The following is a 16,350-nucleotide window of genomic DNA, read 5'->3' on the forward strand; positions in this document are numbered from 1 at the left end:
GTCATTGTATTTGCTCTTATTTTTAGTAGTCAATTTATGTCGATAAAAGTAATTCCTACAAAAAAAAAGAATAAATTGATGTAAAAATGTTGTATTGATGAAGACCTAATTGGCTGTGCAAATGATTGCAAAAGCCAACAGGTGAAGTTTTGACTGAACACATTTGCTTTAAAATATATATGGCTAGATAATATAAATGCAGAGTAAATATGCGGGTGAAACAGGGATATATCAAAGACTTACTGAAGGATTGTTTGGGTGTGCCGGTGCGTGATTAAATAACGTTTCTGAGGATAAACGTGTGATTAGTTGAGAAGAAAAAAATAATTATTCATGAATCATGAGCACAAAACTTAGTGGATAACAGATTAGAGAAAAAGTAAGCTGAAATTATAAACAATAAGAAACATGGGCCGTATGCTGAAATGAATGTCAAAGTAGTCCAACAAGCAGTTGGATCCTGGCATGATCAGGGAACCGATGATTGTACGGATGTAGAACAGCATCAATGCATGGAAAAGTACATAAATTAATATCTGAGAAAGCCTAAAAGGAGAGTTGTCCCTTAATCAGACCCTTCAGAATTTCGCGATTTGCAAAAAGATTGCGAAAACTGCAGTTTTCTCAAAAGAAAACGCTTTTTACAAAAGTGCCCGCGAAATTTCAGAATGCGAGACCCTCCTTGTATTGGTCCAGCAGCTCACACTGGGCCAGTAGGAGGGTTTCTTGTATTTCTGTGAGGGGCGGGATGACTCCCACCTTTAAATGGCCACTTGACCCACCGCATGCCCCGTGGGCGGCGGGCCCTAAATATTAAACAAGCATTTACAATGCAACGGTCTCGCCTTTGCAAAAGTTAGCGCTTTTGGCATTGTAAATGACAAATGTTTTATTTATGTGTTGATTTTGGAAACAGATAAATAAATGGCATTGTCATGAGCAGTAGAGAGTGAGTAGTAGAGAGTGAGTAGTAGAGAGAGTAGTAGAGTGAGTAGTAGTGAGTAGTAGAGAGTGAGTAGAGAGTAGTAAGTGAGTAGTAGAGTGAGTGTGTAGTAGAGAGTGTGTAGTAGAGAGTAGTGAGTGTGTAGTAGAGTAGTGAGTGTGTAGTAGAGTGTGTAGTAGTGAGTGTAGTAGAGAGTAGTGACTGTAGTAGAGAGTGAGTAGTAGAGAGAGTAGTGAGTAGTAGAGTGTGTAGTAGAGTAGTGAGTGTGTACTAGAGTGTGTACTAGAGTGTGTAGTAGAGAGTGTGTAGTAGAGAGTGAGCAGTAGAGAGTAGTGAGTGTGTAGTAGAGTGGTGAGTGTGTAGTAGAGTGTGTAGGAGAGTGTGTAGTAGGGAGTGTAGTAGAGAGTGTGTAGTAGGGAGTGTAGTAGAGTGTGTAGTAGAGAGTGTGTAATACAGAATGTGAAGTAGAGAGATTGAAGTAGAGAGATTGAAGTAGAGAGATTGAACTAGAGAGTGTGGAGTAGAGAGTGGAGAGTCTGTAGTAGAGTGTAGTAGAAAGTAGTGAGTGTGTAGTAGAGTAGTAGAGAATGTGTAGTAGAGTAGTAGAGAGTAGTAGAGGGTGTGTAGTAGAGCGTGTGTGTAGCAGAGTGTGTAGTAGAGTGTAGTAGAGTGTGTAGTGTAGAGTGTGTAGTAGAGAGTGTGTAGTAGAGAGTGTGTAATGTAGAGTGTATAATGTAGAGTGTGTAGTAGAGAGTGTAGTAGAGAGTGTAGTAGAGAGTAGTGACTGTAGTAGATAGTGTGCAGTAGAGAGTGTGTAGTATAGAGTGTGTAGTAGAGAGTAGTGACTGTAGTAGAGTGTGTGTAGTAGTGTGTAGTAGAGAGTAGTGACTGTAGTAGAGAGTGTGTAGTAGAGTGTGTAGTAGAGAGTGTGTAGTAGAGTGTGTAGTAGAGTGTGTAGTAGAGAGTAGAGTGCGTAGCAGAGAGTAGTGACTGTAGTAGAGTGTGTAGCAGAATGTGTAGTAGAGAGTAGTGACTGTAGTAGGGAGTGTGTAGTAGAGAGTAGTGACTGTAGTAGAGAGTGTGTAGCAGAATGTGTAGTAGAGAGTAGTGACTGTAGTAGGGAGTGTGTAGTAGAGAGTAGTGACTGTAGTAGAGAGTGTGTAGTAGAGAGTGTGCAGTGATTTGAGTTTTACATCAAATTAAAAACGGGAACGGAACAAACTCATCCTATACATTATTGTGGTAGTTGCCCACGCATATAGGGTTAAATGATGCGTTAGATGCCTCAGGTCCCACCAACACGCTTCCTTTATGATAGGAGAATGCCCAACATCGCGGAGATTTGCTCTCTACTCTTCCCGGATATTTGTATTTTCAAATATATAATGTTATCCTGCTAAACGAAGACGATGCTCAAACTATAAAAGAAGAGGGTTTCACAGATATGTTAGTCCTTCCGGGCAAACGAAATGACCCAAAGAAAGATCAAGTGACAGTTTAGAGCTCCAAGTGGGTCTTAATAAAATCAGTGTCTGGAACGCATAGCATCAAAGGCGAGCGGGGCATCAAACTGCAGTGTCATTCAATCAAAGCTTCAAGGCTTCTGAGCGCTAGCCGAGAATTATTTTTTGTGAAGCACTAATCACTGTGGAAGGTGCCCCTGCTATCCCAGATGTGAGAAGTCAGTCTGATATAAAAATAAGCAGTATTTGGAATGAATGTATTTGGCAGGGGGAAGGTGGGGCGGCGCAAGACCGTACTGACGAGTGAACAGGAGCCATTTTGTACCGAGTGATTCTGCCTGTGTGAATGTAGACAAACCAGGCAGCAGCATGAGCATGTGATTCGGTAAATAACGAGAGTTGAGCTAATGGCATTGTAAATTAACAAAAAAGAAAAAAAAACACTTTGCGTTGTTGTAGCTGCTGCTTGCTACATGTTGGAATGTGTGTTCCAGCGGCGTTTCTTCAAGTTCACGCTTCCAGCCGGGCCGCCGCGCTGCCTGCGACGACCCGGAAGCGGTTGGGCAGCCGGCCAATCGCAGCGCGGCCCCAAACGGAAGTCCCGCCCCCATTGCGGCGCGAGAGAGAAGCCACTGTCCGAGGAGCCCCGAGGGCTCCTGATCGAGTCCCGGTCCCGAGATGGGGGACCGGGTGAAGAGCGGCCGGGCGCATGAAGAAGGCGGGGCTATCATGTGGTGAGAGTGCCCCGCAAAGCGCAACCACCGCCCGAGAGGCACGCCGAGCACCGCCAGAACAGGTGAGTGTGTTGCGGAGGAGGAGGGGTGAGTGGGGGTGGGGTGTGCGCATGTGTCTGTTGTAGTGTGTCTGTGCGTGCGTGTGTGTGTCTGTCTGCGCGTGTGTCTGTTAAAGGGGGGTGCGTGTGTGTGTATGCAGTGTGTGTATGTGCGCATGCGTGAGGGAGCCTTTGTGTGAATGGGAATATCAGGCACGGCGACGCGCGCGCTCACGAGCTACAATCTCCAGGAGGACAAGCTCGTCACAGTCTGCAGTCCACATTCCCCGGAAAGTGACAACATTAGTTGTCTCCCTAGACAGCAAAGCTTCGCTTTGCTTTTGTCTAGGCGAGACCTAAAAAAATAATCACCCCCTGGGCTAGCCACTTGCCCAGTGGGCCCAAAACTTGATACAAATGAATGCCTCCCTGGGACCGCCACCCACAGGGCACCTGGGGTGCACTAACTTTTATCAGGTTTGAGCCCACTGTCCACGGGGCATTAATTTTTTTTAATGTTTAGGGACTGCCGCCCACGGTTCATACAGCAGGTCCAATGGGCATTTATTTGTTTCAAGTTCCCTACAACTTGATAAAAATACATGCAAATGGCAAAATAATATGCCTCGAAATTGCTGCAAAATTTCTGTATTTGTGCCGCAAAATTTGCAAATTCATGCCGCGGTATCAAGGGGTCCTGAGCAAATGAAGGAATGTGAAGGTAGAGCTCAGATCTGCCCCTGAGAAGGAGCTGAAAGTGGGACACTTGGAACCTTCAGTGGTTTCCAGTCAAACTTTAAAGACTGACACAGAACGAAATGTCTGCATCTGTGCCATCAAAGGATAACATGTGGGCTTCTTTAATACAAGATTACCTTTGACCAGCTTTCACTACAGGCCCAGGCACGAGAAAGGAGGTTGCAGGCACTATCCTGCTGTCTGGCTTTTACTGTGGGAGCTGCACATACATTTCAGGAGAGCATGGATTAGGATTTTGTTTTAAAATGAAAGGTGCCAGAGCAGCGAAGATGCTCACACCCTGTGGGTCAGAACTCATAGTTAGAACAGTCACAACATTAGGGGGTTTACAAAAAAAACACTTGAAGCAACTTTATTGTACTGTACTGCAAGCTGGCTGTGTAGACTACTTCGCCATTACATGCTTTGCTGTCTAGTTAAGAACAGTGAATAAAATCGCCTCTAATTAAATTCATTATCTGTTCTTTACTTTTCTTTGACCTGTTTTCAATGTATAAACCAATGTTTTTTTCTTAGTTTTGTGATCTTATTGTATATGTGCAGTTAATTGGTCATTTTGCTACATACCCTGAAATGTTTGTGTAAACCACAACTGTTCTCGTGTGAAAAACAAATGTTACATTGATTACTGCCTAGCTATGATTAAAAGATTAACAGCTGCAAACTGACAAGACTAAAAGGCAGTTTTTGAATGTAAGATGAACATGGGGATAGGAGAGACATTCAAAGCTCTGTGTACAAAAAGAACAGCAAATCGCTCAAGGCGCTAGGGAGAGACCACAAAGTGAACAGAAATTGGCAAGTCGAGTTACACACCGACATCTCAGCTGTGATAACTTCCGAATAGAACTACTAAAGTTGGTACGCAAGGTTTCAAACAATTTGTTACATGACTTGATGCCTAACTCAAATTAATGTAATGTATTGTGTTGCAACATGTAACTTTTAGAAATTTGCTACTTTGTGGCCCAATTTTAAAAGTGGCCATTTGCTGAAGTTGGCCATAAGATAGCCTTCTGCCCACCTGGGAAGACATGTAAACGGCTCCTAGGACAGGTAACAATAGAAGTCTGCCTTTGGAGGAGGTGTTACCCAAAAGACGAGCTATATAGAGGAAGCTGCATTTGTGAAGGGCAAATGGCATTCACACAAGAGAGGGGCTGGTTTATGTGTTTGAGTAGACCGGGTAGCATCAGGGATAGAGCGGGAGGAACACTGGCCAAACTTTTTTCTGTGGGCGTACAGCCCACAAATAGCCACACCTCTAGACAGAGCGGGCTACCGAACTCTTCAGGACGAAAGAGGGGTTCTGCCATCTTGAGAGTGAGCAGATTGGAGCCTCTCTGATAGCTGGATTCCACATTTCACAATAAGTTGTCATCAGGCGAGGGGGAACCTAGTAGCTCATTGGCTAGTGACCGTGCATTCTGGGCATAAAGGAGGCACCCAGAACTCAGGTCTCACTTAAATGGAAGAGGACTGCCCTACTGACTTTGTAACCAGCACAAAAGAAGCTGCAACGAAGCTGGACTGCACCTGCTGCTCCTTGGGCTACCAAAGGAAAGTACTCTGCCTGCTGTGTCTTGTTCGTGGAGAAGTTGTGCTCTGACCCAATCTTGAAGCAGAAACTCCAAGAGTAAAGTCAAGTCAAGTGTAATGTTTATTTAGACCATCAGTCCTTAAACATAAACAAAATAATATTTCCATCTTTCCATAATACAATATCATTAATCTTTATAGACAAAAAAATTACAATACCATGATAAATAGTTATTTCATTTTGCAATCTAATTTCTGTTATCCTAAAATTAAATTAATAAAATCCCAAATGTATAAACACTCAAAACTTTTCAAACTTCAAGCATAAATCTCCCATAGGTCCAAATACGTCATTTCCGTTAACAATTCTGCTACCTGTGCATGGTTCTTAATACCATATATTAAAAATATTGGTTGTTAAAAACAATTTCCATGTATCAAGGACCTTGAGACAATCTAATAATATGTGCAAAATATTGCATTTCGTGCCTAAGTTGCAGGTGCAATTTCCTTCAGGATCCTTCATAACCTCTTTTATCTTCCGTAATTCATATAGCAAAGGATTAATTCCTATTTGTAATCTTAAAACTTCATTTCTATGGTAGCGGTTGGGTAGTATATCTATGTACCGGAACTGTTGATCAGATTTCCATGATTTAATCATAAAACCCAAAGATTTTTTCCCCTCCAGGTACTGGCAATCCTGATCGCGAGACGTTTCTTTCCTTAGTATCTTCAATTCTCGTCTTGGAACATAAATTTGTATGTCCTGAGGGTTAAATTTAACTTGCAGTTCCCTGCATACTGTATCTAATATTTTCCTGACCCCTGATGCCCATTTCAAAACACTGCAAGGTTTCCTTTTTACACCATTCTGCTATTTTTTTGCTCCTCCCCATTTCTCAGGCATTGCCAAAATCTTATTAATGTCATGCGTGCCATTACCTCCCAGGATACCATGCCCGTTTCTATTCTTACCGCCTGAATCAGAGGATCTGGGTAGGGATAGTACATTTCATATACATTTTCCCTCTTCAATATCCCACAATCTTTTGCCACGCATATACAATATTTCGGCTCCATATTGGAACTGGGCGGTATCATGACCATATATGCTTTCAAGACAGGTCTATCTGACCTTTCTCCATAATTCCTATTACATTTTTTCAACCCACTAACTGAGGCCTGCGCTTGTATTCTTTTAATGCATTCAGACGAGTTTCCCATTATAGGGATCTTTCAAACCATATCCCTAAATATTTATACTCATTCACTACTTCCAACTTAGTGGAGCCCATAAACCAACTGAATATTTTCCTTTTCTTACCAAAGCTCAAGACCATGGTTTTGTCTAAATTGACTTCCTAGTCGCATCTCAGAGTCACAAAAGCTGAAGAAATCTGCTGGGGCAGGTTGGTAGCCCAGATCACCGGATCACAGCTGTGTAGCCCTAGAAACCAGCACCAGAAGCTTAAAACTGCACCTGGAAAAGTCATCACAGTGCAACTTGGTCACCCAGGAGAAGATATTCCATCAAAAGAAGGAAACTGATGTAACCTCTGTGTCAGGCGACTGGCAGCCCGGTGGCAACTAGACTTCAGCTCTGCCGAAGATGACTTCATGGGATGACAACCCCTGTAGCCAGAATCGCCTCACGAGTACTAGCCCCAGGAAGACCTCCATTGACTGCACAACATCTTCAGCATCCTGTATCCCTTGCATCAGGACCACTCCATAGAAGTCAATTGCAAAGATCCTCTAACCCTCAAACTAGACTGAAGACTGATTTCTTAAGGAAGTAACTGCTCTGTTGGACCTTGGTGGACCCTTTGACACACGCCCTGCTTGATTTGGTAGAACAAAGTAACTCAAAATAGCCACATTCCATTCTGACAAAGGTATTTTTTTTAAGTTTTGTGTCCCACTCCTGTGCTTGTTTGTGGTTAGGTGAAAAGTCTTGATTTATAGTTTCTTGTGAAATCTATAACTCCAGAACCCTCCAAGGAATCTTTTTCATTTTGGTATCCATAAATTTATAAAATATACTATTTTTATAATTGGTGTTGGATTCTTTGACTATCTAGTTTCTTTCTTCTTCAATTGTTTTGGTGCTGATTAAATGCTTTACACGTGTTCAGTTGCGTAAGCTTGACTGTCAAAAGCTACAGATATCCAGGGTTGAACTAAGGTTTAATAAACAAGACTCAACTAGTCCTTCGGGGGTTGGTAGTGTATTACATGGTAAGGTCACACAACCACACCATATAATACATCCCATTTCCTCACATTTATTTCAGGAATGGTTGCTACAATATGTCTGCAGATAAATCATTTAACTTCTGAACACACAAAACGATATGCATGAAAACAATATACATTGCCCTACAGTAGTCTTATGATACTTGGGTCTAACCACTGCATCAAGCGCTAGGAATAAAACCAAAGAGGATAGTCCGGCTCTTCAAAATGCTATTTATACACCAAAAAGTGTGCAATACAAAAAACATCAGCAATTTCGGCACTTAATCATGGAGGCAGGACTTAATATTCATCACTAAATATGGCCCCCGGATCCTTGAATCGAGAGCATAAAATCAGTGGAAACAGACTATGCTAGTCTGTGTTGCTTGCCCCCACACACCTGCCTTCCATCGTTTGTGTTGCTTGCCGCCACCCACCCCTCAGTTGTTGTCTGTGTTGTTCCTTGCCAAGCCCGCTATCCCTCATCCATTGTTGTCAATCATGTTGCTTGCTCCCACCTGCCCCAACGCGATTGACCCCTAGACTCACCCACCCACAGTTGTTCGTCAACTTGCCTTCTCCCACTCTCCGTTACCCATGTGCTTGCTACCAGCCTCTCACTCCCACTGCTGCTGTACAACATGGCTAAAAGTCATAGCCACAGCAAATTACTTGCTTGTAGACAAGACCTATTGGCTTTGAAAAACGCTTGTGTTATCTATGTGGTTGAATGCTGTTTGAAGTTCAATGAGATGGTTAATTTTGAACTGGGCTGTAACAGTGAATATTTGCTTGGAAAGGCATACTTGTTAAAGACCTTCTTAATACCACCCCACCCTTGTGGAAGCTGAGAGAGAGCATATTTTGCTAACTCCCATTTATAATTCTTTTCACTGTAGTACAAGCTTGCCAAGTATCGTGGCAAATTAACAAAAAGGAGAAATCAGGTAGAACTTACATGGAGGTTTGGTAAAATTTCTGCACCTAATCATGTAGACAGGGCTTAATCTTTCCCCCCTTTTGGTTGAACTGGTCCAGCTGATTTGAATCAAGGCTATCTTGGCTTGGATGATTTTTTAAATAAACCTCAGGACTTGAATGCGGTTTCCCTGCGGCGTGGAACCAACTATTTCAAAACAAACTTTTCACACAGGCTTATATCTAACATTAGCATGGGAGGGAGGGAAGAATGGCCACCTCAGATCAATCCTAACCATCTGACTATATTCCAACTCTCCTCCCTCCAGAACTCCATAAACCACCCAAGTAAACACTGTCCCAACTCTATAGCTAGAAGGACTTTTTAAAAAAGGAACGAAAGTCTTGTTTGCATTTGGTAAACAGAATGCATCATGCAGAGACCCATCTCACAGGGGTGATGTAAACCTAATATGGGCCTTGGGTGAAACATAAGGCAACTCTTTTGGCAAAAGAGTTTGGTTCAGCCTGCGATTTCAAACGTAATTGTTTCCATTTCCTGTACCTTTTTGAATTTCTCTTCCATAATACTAAGAGCGGAGTACATATCTGTAAATGCAATATAAACAACATTTTACAAAACCAGTAGTACTGACACACACACTTGAGGAATAGGGAGAAGACAGGCAGCGTGGGGTAAGGGCATTTCTGAAAACGTACCTTACGTTTTCTGGAATTATTTTGAATGGTTTCATTTTGAACTCGGGTAAGTGATTTACGACCTTTATCATCTGCCTTCTGCTAGCCAAAATATTTTTTTCATATTTTTTCTTTATAAGGTTTATGACAACTTTTATTTTCTTTGACAGTTTGCAGACTTTTTTTCCATAGCTCTTTGTTGCCTATTCAATGAGATAAAACATGCAACAAGCACAGATATCTAATCATCGGTTAAGAGGTCTAGATAAAATAGATCCGAATAAAGATACATCAAAATATAAGTTATAACAATCGACAAAGATGCACATCCGGTTTCAGAAGTACCTCGGCTCCCACTCTAATCAATACATTTCCATTGGATTATGGGAGCATGCAAGATAGCTGCACCTCCTCCCTTGTTGCCTTAGTGCGGCTAGTAGTCCTTTAGCATCTGGCTGTATTTTCCAACCACCGTATGGGCAGATTTATCCCCTAGTGATCTGTATTCTCCGTTAAGTAGGTGTGGGCTGTTGCAGGTTATACAAGTATTGCCTAGCCAGTGTGTGTCCAGCCTCTCGGTTTATGGGGTCGTTCATCCGATTTGGCCTTTAGGGCCCACAGGAGCGTGACCCACTCTGTGTGGTTGGTGTCCCTTTGCCTAACAGTTGGTGGTTGCAGGTCATAACATTTATTTCCTTGGAGCATCATTTTATAAACTCTTAGAGCCATTTCGAGACGGTGGGGCAGTGGTGGCCTTCCAGCTCATCCCTATATTACACTTGTACAGAAGCAGAGCCAGGTCGAGAAATCTAGATGTGAGTTTGGCTTTTCTTTTTCAGGCCTCGTGAATCTTCCCAATAGGCCCTCCGCCAGCATCATGGGCAAGTGTCTGCCTGTCAGATCTGTTAAAGAGTCTACCTAGGACTTCCAGTACGTTTGTATGTGGGAGCAGTCCCAGACCGTGTGAAAGAAGTATACGTCTCTCTTATGGCATCTGGGGCATTCCGATAGGAGCCCTGGATACATGTTAGCAAGTTGGACTGGGGATACATGTGGGCAACATAGATAATTAAGTTGGGTATATTTAAAACGGGGGGTTCTATTCGCTCTTTTTGTGCATTCCAATATTTTACGTTACAGACTAGAGTCAAGAGGCTGGGGTCTAGGAGCAATCCATCAGAAGGGCTGACATCTTTGTCTCACAAATAATATTTCTAGACCACACTTAATGCTTCCGTGCATTCATTTCTAAGCACTATAAATAACTGACAGGGTCTTCCTATTACAGGTTAAAATGAGAATGTCTTCAGTCTGTAAGGTGCCTACTCCTGGGGGTTCTATGTATCGCGCAGATCACGTGCTCCAGAGTCAGATCAGTGGTTCCAGAGTCAGATCAGTGGTACGGCTCCTGAAGAACTGCCTGCAGTGCACAGGACACCACTGCTGAGCCCAGAGAGGACATTCAGGATCTGCGTTAGTTGCAGGTTTTAATCCCAGTAAGATCCTTTGACACTGGATAGGGTAGAACTGGTAGTTACTATAGTTCATTTCCAGTGCCATTGTTCATCTCAAGTGCGCCCTAACACTGCAGATCAGTTATCAAAATTCTACACAGTATGGATAAAAACGAATAACGCCGGGGCACTCCTTGGAGTAGCCGTGCGCTTAACAAATACCCCTGCTGGGCACACACCACCACTAAAAATACCAACAAAGCTGTGTTAAATCTTCCACCGATTAAGAGAGAATCTTATGTGTCACCTCATGTATTTTTTCAAGCACATAACAAAATGTAAATACCTGTGAATGAACTGTACAAATATTTCACAATATATCACCAGTAAGTACAAATTAAGCAAATTTTTGTAATTCCGAGATATGATTGAAACAAAGATTTCATTACAATAAAGACACATTACTTGGTGATGCGCCGATGATAAATATATGATGAAAATATAGTTTTATCAGTAAAAATGAATTTCTTTGCAGATATAATGGGCAATTTAATGGAAAATGTTCTGTATGAAAATGACCATACACCACACCATGCTTTAGTAATATATTTGCAACAGTGTGCTTCAAAATCCACAACCGGCTAAATACCACACCCTTAACACTCTCCTGCTGAATTGTGTGGCTCATTTGCTACACTTCTTGTGTGATACTTGGGTCTTCAGTCATGCACCACAGATGGCAGTAGCCCTTCTCTGAAAAGTGTTCCAGCCCCACAGGTGTAGTTTGGTTTCTGGGCAGAGGGCATTAAATATTTCCGTTCTAAGGCAGAGGATCCACGTGCACATAGGGTTATGGGCCAGAGGGCCCATGTGTATTCTTGTTTGCCAGAAACAGAGCTCTCGAAGAGTGTAGGTTCTCTGTGCTGCTCTTTGGGAAGCATATGACTGTGATGTTTTCAAATCACAACTGGAAGGAGTAAGGTGCACTGGTAAGAATTCTTTATTGAGGCTTACCAACCGGCCCTTTCATAGGCATGCAGTATTTTATTTTTTATTTTATTTATTTTATTTTTTATTTTTTTATTTATTTTATGGAGTTTGTAAAGCGCGCAGCTACCCCCGAAGGGGTGTCCCGGCGCTGAAATCCAGGAGTTACTGAGTGGAGGCGGGAAAAAAAAGGAAAGTGCAGGGAAGTTAGAGTCCTGAGAAGAGCCAGGTTTTGAGCTTGGCTCGGAAGATAGTTTCAGAGGGGCAAAACCTCAGCTCAAGAGGAAGGGAGTTCCAAAGTCTGGCAGCAATGACACCGAAACCTCTGCCACCGGTTCTGGAAAGTCTGAAGCGGGGCGAGATGAGGAGGCGGAGGTCATTGGATCTCAATGATCTGGTGGAGCAGGATATCGAGACCCGATTTTTCAGGTAAGTAGGACCAAAGTTGTTGACGGCTCGATAGGTGAGGGTGAGGACCTTAAACTGAATGCGGCTGGCCACAGGGAGCCAGTGGAGTTGCCTTCGATATGCAGAAACAGATTGACGGTAGGGGATGTTACCGATCAGCCTGGCCGCAGCATTCTGGACAATCTGCAGCCTGCCGACCAGGTACTGCGGGGCTCCTGCATAGAGGCTATTCGCATAGTCCAGGTGGGACGTGATAAGGGCCTGGGTGACTGTGCGGCGGGAGTCCGTGGGAAGGTACGGGAGGATCTTTTTTATCATCCGTAATTTCATGAAGCAGGCAGAGGTAACCTTATTAATCTGGGTTTTACATGACAGGGAGTCATCAAATTGGAAACCCAGATTCCGCGCCGAGCGAACCGGGGTTGGGGCGGGGTTGAGAGCTGTCGGCCACCACCAAGGCGAGGGAATAGAGGTTTTCTGATTAAAAAACAGAACCTCTGTTTTATCTGCATTCAGTTTTAAATGGTTCGTAGTCATCCAGCTGCTGATGTTATTCAGACATTGACGAAAGTTAAGGAATGCGGAGTCTGAGTGGTCCCGAAAGGAAAACACCAACTGAGTGTCGTCGGCGTAGGATACCACCCTGACTCCGTAGGACTCCACAACGCCAGCCAGGGGGGCCAGATAGACATTGAAGAATAGAGGGCTGAGGGCGGAGCCCTGTGGCACCCCACAAGACAGAGGTTTTTTCTGTGATTTGTAGGGGCGCAGTAGTACTTTCTGACTTCTAGATGAGAGAAAGGACTCTATCCAGCCGAGAGCAGTACCACCGATGCCTATCTGCCTGAGACGGTCCAGGAGGATGGGGTGAGAGACCGTATCGAAAGCTGCGGACAGGTCGAGGAGAACCAGCATGGCCTCCTCGCCCCTGTCCACGCACTCCCGAATGGTCTCCGACACCTCCAGCAGGGCCGTCTCGGTGCTAAATCCTGCTCGGAAACCAGATTGGGATCCGTGAAGCAGAGAGTGGCTTTCTAGGTAATCAGTAAGTTGGAGCTGAACTGCTTTTTCCAGGACTTTGGCAGGTTTAGGAAGGAGGGAGATGGGGCGGTAGTTGGAAAAGATCGAGGGGTCCGCGTCTGCTTTTTTCAAAATAGGGATCACCAGTGCCTCCTTCCAGGTGGTGGGGAAGAAGCCATGGTGAAGGGAGGCATTCCAGACGGAGAGGAAAGGGCAGGCCAGTGAGGGTGCCAGTTCTCCCATGATTTTGGCGGGAACAGGATCGGAGGGGGCGCCAGATTTGCAGGCGATGAGCAATCTAATGGCCTCGTCCGTGCTAAGTTTGTTAAATGCAAGGAGAGATGGAGTCTCCGGGGGGTTGAGAGCAGGAGGTGAGGTGGTTGTCTCAGTGGGGAAGGAGACACATAGTTTGTTTATTTTTTCTAGAAAAAAATCTGAGAGTCCCTCACAGAGGGCCTGACTAGCGGTATTCTGGGGGGCTCTAGCCGGGGGGTTAATAAAGTCTTTAACAACGTTAAAGAGCGATTTTGAAGAGTTTTTTGCTCTGTTAATTTGGGTGGCGAAGTGGTCTTTCATAGCGCCTTTTTTCAGTTTAAGAAATTGTTTAAGGGCCATTCTGTAGAGTTGTTTGGCATCAGCGTCGTAGTGGAGCCTCCATTTGCGTTCCAGAGCCTTACACTTGCTTTTCTCCTCCCGAAGGGAGGTGGAGAACCAGGGAGCCGAGGGCCGTGACCTGGTGGAGGAGATGGTTATCTGGGGGGAGATGGAGTCAATTGCCTTAAGGAGAGTAGAATTTAGCCTAACGACATTTTCGTCAATGTTCGGGGAGAGGTGCTCTGATTGGTAGTGAAATATGGGGTCCAGGGAAGCGCAGGTAACCTTATGCCACTTTCGTCCTAATTCCTTCCTATGAACCGGTTGGGCAGATTTGCGTCCTAGAGTAAGCGAAAATGGTACAAGGAAGTGATCGGTCCAGGTTAGAGGGAGAGGCTGGAGGGCAGTGATGAGCGGAAAGTTTGCAAAGATGAGGTCCAGGGTGTGGCCTGCCACATGCGTGGGACCTACAACCAGTTGCTTAAGATTAAGGCTTTCCATGGTGTCAACTAGGTTAGTAGCTTTAGCACAAAGCGGGTTGTCGATGTGGAGGTTAAAATCGCCCAGAACGAGGAATTTTTGATGTTTAATAGAGAGATCGGCTAATAAGTGGACAAGGGCGTTAAGGGAGGGCGTGGAGACAGGGGGGGGACAGTAAACGAGTGAGCCAGCTAGAATTGTAGACGCATTATCAGAGATGGAAAAGTACATGGCTTCGATGGTGCCTATTTCACTAAGTCTAGTGAAAGTAAGTTGGAAGGAGGATTTGAGAATGACGGCAAGACCGCCACCAGGCTTGCCTCCGGTTCGATTCAGGCATTTGATGTCATAGCCTGGGGGGATGGCTAGATAAATATCTGGTGAGGAAGAGTCTGTAATCCAAGACTCAGTAAGGAACAGAATATCCCATTCCTCAGATGAGATGGACATCCAGATGTCGTTTGCGTGACGGGGCAAAAAGGTCTTTTCGTTTGACCTTATCAGAACCATGCGTGGAAAAAAAACATTGGTGTTTTCCAAAACTATTTCATTCATTGTAAACAGCTGTTCGAGGCTGTTGCCAAGACAGAGAACGAACACTCTCTTAGATGCTAAACAAAAATCATTCTACTGGCGCCACTTCAAGCGAAACACTGGCGAGAGAAGTCCTTAAGGAGGCAGTTTTGTTTGCAAGCAACGAAATCCTTCATTTCACACACAAAATCAAGACAGGGCCACGCTAACAGGGAGGTTGTGCAGCCAAGTTTGTAAACACGACTTTTAACTCAAGCGCTGGCTTTATCCTTTAGTTACCAGAGCATTTCTAGCACCAGAAGGCCCCGTTGTGGATAACAACAAAACCCAAAAATAAACCAACAATCCTCCCTACTAGGTGGGCAATGCCGACCTCGCTGAATGGTTTAGTAGATGTGAGAGCTATAGACAGCCACTAATAGTGGACTTCCTGTGAAAGAACGACACCCTAAGTGGCACTGGGCATGCATACAACCTGGTGTGTAAAGTAGGTGCGGCGCAGTCAAGGTCTTACAGCTACAGAAGAGAAAGGTGCAGCGCGCGTCAGAGCCTTCAAGGCAATATGTGCGTTTCTGTCACCTTTATATCTGTTGAGGTGGCCAACTCACCCCTTCAATGCCCACTGTCAATTAGGGTCCCAAAACAAAACCTAGAATCCCTCTAAAGCTACGAATTCTGGACGAAGGCCACCCACAGCAAAATGTATGCAGTTTTAGAATTTAGTGTACATCCCTTTACACAGCCTTTGACAGAAGTAGCTCTCCCAAGTTTGGACTATCAAGATTGTCATTCATGAAACGACTTGAACAGACCCTTCACATAATTGCTCACTCCACGCCGCCTGCATTATTTCAGTGACAAATCTAATGTCCTTGCATCTTCATGCATATGCTGGGTATGTATTGTTCGAGTCTCTGAACACACCTGGGTCTAAGGAAAGGCCTCCGGACACAAATGCAACAGGGGCCAGATGTTTATGGAAGCGCTGAAGCTTACAGGGACCTCTTTCTGAAGTCATTCATACAATCCGCGCCAATGACTGTGCGCGCAGTGAACATGCCAAGCATCTTTCCGAAACCAACGGGAGGGTACCGTTTGTGCAGTGACCGTGGTTTTCGATATTCAGGGACGAATTCACAAAACGTGTGAACCCGTCTCGGACTGAAAAACACTATTCTTCTTTTGCAGGACCCAGTGGCTCCAGGAAATGCGAGCAGCCTAGTTTGTACTAGTCGGTTTGCCCTCCCAGTTAACACTTCACCAGTGAGGAAAGACATTGAAAACGTGCCATTGACGAATGGCTCATATTGCTGCTGAGGGTATGAACGAATAGCTGACACTGAAGTGGCAGACAAATATAGGAATAAGTGTTAGGCGAAGTACATAGGAGGATAAATTAGGGAATCGATGAACACGCGTATGAAGCAGGAATATGACGATTTAATGAGGGAATGTAAGAGATGTAACCCTAAACGGGTGAGGGTGCAGGGGGAACATGTAGGTCGAAGGAGGGCAGGGGAGAGATCGATAAGGAAAGAG

The 16,350-nt window shown here is 44.3% G+C and overlaps 1 protein-coding gene across 1 annotated transcript in view; it reads right to left on the minus strand.

The window, feature by feature from the left end:
• Positions 1–16,350, minus strand: part of DALRD3 (DALR anticodon binding domain containing 3) — a 128,708-nt gene that overhangs the window by 111,543 nt on the left and 815 nt on the right. The gene's annotated exons all lie outside the window — the stretch shown is intronic.

This window comes from Lissotriton vulgaris, chromosome 9 (assembly GCF_964263255.1).
Source record: "Lissotriton vulgaris chromosome 9, aLisVul1.2, whole genome shotgun sequence".
Classification (NCBI taxonomy): domain Eukaryota; kingdom Metazoa; phylum Chordata; class Amphibia; order Caudata; family Salamandridae; genus Lissotriton; species Lissotriton vulgaris.